Source organism: Lactuca virosa, chromosome 9 (genome assembly GCF_052849685.1).
Source record: "Lactuca virosa cultivar CGN04683 chromosome 9, Lactuca_virosa_CGN04683_v6, whole genome shotgun sequence".
NCBI classification, from domain to species: Eukaryota; Viridiplantae; Streptophyta; class Magnoliopsida; order Asterales; family Asteraceae; genus Lactuca; species Lactuca virosa.
Window position 1 is genome coordinate 100,341,685 of NC_136434.1, and position 4,872 is coordinate 100,346,556.

Sequence of the window (4,872 nt, forward strand, 5' to 3'; positions counted from 1 at the left end):
ATGAACAAAAATTTTCTTTGATCGGTGAACTGTTTGGCGGGAAGTTCGTTTATGTTTATTTATTTAATAAATGAACGAACATGACAAAAAATTATCGTTCGTTTAGTTAAACGAACAAACATGAACAATGGTCTCGTTCGTTCATTTATGTTCGTGTACGTTCGTTTATGATGTTTGTTTACGTTCATTTATGTTCGTTCGTTTAATTTATTTATATTCGTTTATGTTCAATTTTATTATTATATTATCATATTATATGTTCGTTTATGTTCATATATGTTCACTTGTGTTTGTTTATCTTTGATCGTTTATGTTCGTTTATATGTTCACAAACATAGACGAACGAACATGAACAAAATAATTTGTTAAACGAACGAACACGAACAAGAAAATTCCGTTCTTTTATATGTTCGTGTTCGTCTCGTTCGTTCAGCTAACTTAAACGAACAAACGAGACGAACACGAACGGATAAACGAACGAGATTTTCTTGTTCGTGTTCGTTCGTTTAACAAATTATTTTGTTCATGTTCGTTCGTTTATGTTCGTGAACATATAAATAAACATAAACGATCAAAGATAAACAAACACAATTGAACATATATGAACATAAACGAACATATAATATGGTAATATAATAAAACAATTGAACATAAACGAATCTAAATAAATTAAACGAACGAAAATAAATGAATGTAAACGAACATCATAAACGAACATTCAAGAACATAAATGAATGAATGAGATCATTGTTCATGTTCGTTCGTTTAACTAAACGAACGATAATTTTTGTTCATGTTCGTTTATTTATTAAACAAACAAACATAAACGAACTTCCTGCCGAACAGTTTACGAACGGTTTACCGAACGTTTAATTTGTTTACAACATATAAGTGAATGATGTAAACAAAAACACATAAAAAACAACATTAAATAATTATATTGGACAGACAAAACATCAAAAAAAACATTAACAAATATATTTAAACAAAACGTCAAAAATATTAAAAGATTTTTAAACTATAAAAACAAAGATAAATAAATAAAGCAAAAAATAAATAAATAAATAAATAAATAATAATAATAATAATAATATGATTTTATATAATTTAGATAATTGATTTTAAAATTAAAAATAATTTTATAAATAATCTATATTATTTTCTATTAAAATAAAGATAAAAAACAATTATATATATATATATATATATATATATAATTGTTGAAAGAAAAAGAAAAGAAAAAAGAAAGAAATGGTAATTTGGTATTTTTATATGAACCAAGGACCAAACAGTGTAATTTTCACAAACCATAGGGATGTAACCTACCAAATTTTAAACTTAGGGACCAAAACTGAGAATTCGACCAAACCATGGGGACCATTTCTGTAATTTACACTTATTCTTATAATAGGTAGTTGCCCTGATTGTGGGAATGGTTCAACTTGACTGTACCACACACACATCGCTGATGATTTATGTTTTTTTTTTACTTCCGGTGTTTTTATCAATGTTTTAAAAATTGGTTTGAACCGGATATCGGGGGCGAATGCAGTTCAATAATGACCGGATTTATGTCAATATTTGACCAAATCAAACCAGAAGGTTTCTTCAAAATCCGGGTTGAACCGGTGTGATAGAACCGGTAACAAACCGTTTGAACCGATTTATTGAACTTGTGTTGTTGGATTTCAATTAATCCGTTAAAAAAACAACTCATTTCCAAACAAAATTGAATATTTTCGGAGTGTACACAACTCGAAATCGACGCACGCTACCGCCATTTGTTGGAAAATTCTTGATTGAATCATCGATAAAAGCAGTTAAATCGAGGTTGAACCAGTTAAACTCAGAACTGATCACCTGACCGGTTCAACTAAAAGACAGGTTTTCAAATATTGATTGTTTTAATGATTCCGATACACTTTTTATAATATGGTTTTATGATGATGAAACAATTTAATATTTTCCATATTTTTTCAACACTTCTAATATACAACTTCGAAGAGATGAATATAGAGAATTAAAAGCTTTTTGAACATTGGTTAAAAGCACGTATAGTGTCTTTAAATAGTAATATGCAATTATCGGGTTTTGCAAACCGATTATATTGAATATGAAATGACAAAGAATAATATCGTGAATAAGGAAATCGAATATAAAAGAGATTTCAAATAAGTATTTTAGTAATTTAGTTATAATTTAATTTAAAGATATTGATTATATTTTTAAAAAATATTAAATATGATTAAATGGAATACCCACACTTTCATATTTGACAATTGTTACTCCGAAACATGCTACGTGCATATTCATAAAAACAATATTTTATATTGATAAAGTGATTACAAACTACTGGATACAAACCAACTATTTCAAAGTGTTATATATTACATAACTCCCCACGATTCTATAGTTTTATACATATGGGAGTGCAAAATACAATAGTTTCAAACTATTCGAAAATCTTCTATCAATACAATAGTTTCAAACTATTCAAAAATCTTCTACCAGTATATAACTATACTGGATGTTTATCTCCTGCAATTTGTTAAACATTGAGAGGATAAGCGGTGACGCTTAGTGAGTTCAATAATAGATACAATATAACGTTATGCCACATATATATACTTCAATATGACAGAGGCAAAGAGGATCAAGGAACAACAAAGGCATAATGCGAAAAGCTTTCCATATCAATCAATGAGACATAACAATTACCATACTTGATATACAATCAATAAAGTTTCAGCACAAGTGGCACAGAAAATACTCAGGAATATCATTTTTGCTAGAATATTCAGGCTTTCCGTCTTATCTTAGCATACTGCCGAAGCCAAAGTGATGCCTATGTCATACACTTCATGGTCAACGGTTCATACCAATACCCAAGTGATGCCTATGTCATACACTTCGTGGTCAGAGGTACAACCTTGCTATAAAAATAGCAGAAATAATAACTCGAGATGATAACATGGAAAAGCACATAGCACATATAACACATAACATACAATTGTTTCTATATATTAAACTCACCGTGAAATAACCGGGGGTTAAAATAGTAATTTGGACAGCACTTCGTTACTATAATTAGCTTTCCTTCGTTGAAAACCGGGGCCTGCGAGGGTTGGGCTTCGAAACCGAAAAGATAAATTTTTCGGGCTTCTCGGGAATTTCGGGGCGTGTTTCGGGCGTTGGAATTAATACCGGGGCTTCGGGGGGAAGTGGAAGTAGAAGAAATATAAGTTTAGGGGTGAAATTTTCCAATTTTGTAACATTTACCCGGGAGGTCTCGCACCCCTTATATAGGTGCGAGCCTCGGATCCGAAGCGAGGGGGAAGGGCCAGGTGTCTGCGAGGCTCGGAACAGGTGGCTGCTTAGGCGAGGCTTGGATGCGAGAAGGCTACGTGCCGGCTTCGGATTGGTCAAACACCTCGGACACGGGGCAGTCAGCAGCGATGCACGTCGGTAGTTCATTGGACCGCACCCTCGGTCGAATCAGCATGCGACACGCAAGTCGGGGACGAGGTAAGCATGCGAGGATCATGTGACCAGCTCCATTCCATGCGAATTTTCTCGAAAATTGTGCCCAATCTTGTAAAATCCATAACTTTCTTATACGGGCTCCGTTTTTTACGTTTTTTTATATGCACGCGTAGGGAAAATTATGCTCTACAACTTTCGTTTAGACTTCATCGGAAAATTTTGACTTTATTTTTATATTATTATTTTTAACAGACCGGGACTGGTAAATCCGTTAAAAATTCATAACTTGTTCATCCGACGTCCGTTTTCGTCAGACTTTTTACCGTTGTACTGCTAATAACGAGATCTTCGATTCTCGTTTAGGTTGTGTCGGATAAAATCACTCGATCTAAAATTCGAATTTTTAGCTGTTTACTGCTAAGCTGAAACTTAGAAAAATCATAACTTCCTCATACGGAGTCAGATTTTGGCGTTCTTTTTATCAAACTTCTCGGTTTAACGAATACCACGACTTTCATTTAGATCACTAAGGCAAAAAAGTAGTTTATCAAAAACTCACTTTTTACGTCATTCGGCACCGTGCCGGTTTTGTCGCGGATCTTCAATCGGTCATAACTTCTTCGTTATAACTCGGATTTCGATGAGGTTTTCGCCTACATGTTTCTAACGACATTATCTACAACTTTCAATAATAAAATTTTACTTATTTCAAATTTTATATTTTCGCTAAATTTCACTATTTGACTTTTAATTGGAATCTCATAAGACTTCCAATAATTTATGAGTGATTCTAAACATAGTTTTACTTCATTTCTAGTAAAAACTATCTGTTAGAACTCAATACTCAATATCACATAATATTTCATAATATTATTTACTTAAAACACGATTTCAAAACGTGTATGTTACATTAAATTAAGTATTTGAGTGTGTGTATATATATATATATATATATATATATATATATATATATATATATATATATATATATATATATATATATGTAACTTTATAGATTTTATAACAATATATATACAATTTGAAATTTTACAATATATATATATATATATATATATATATATATATATATATATATATATATATATATATATATATATATGAAATTATCACTTTTAACTATACATCGCATAATTTAAAATATATTTCATGGATGAGAAGAAACATTTCTCACATTTCTAAACATTGGTATAATTATTTTTACTTGTTATCAAAGACGTAAAATTTTATTCATAGTCAACTTGTCGCTTTATATACATTATCGTCATTTCATATTATACAATCAATTAACTAAAAAATAAGAAAAAAACTTCGCAGTCATTTAAAACATTAATACATAATTAAATAGTAACATGTAACATTAAGTGTGTG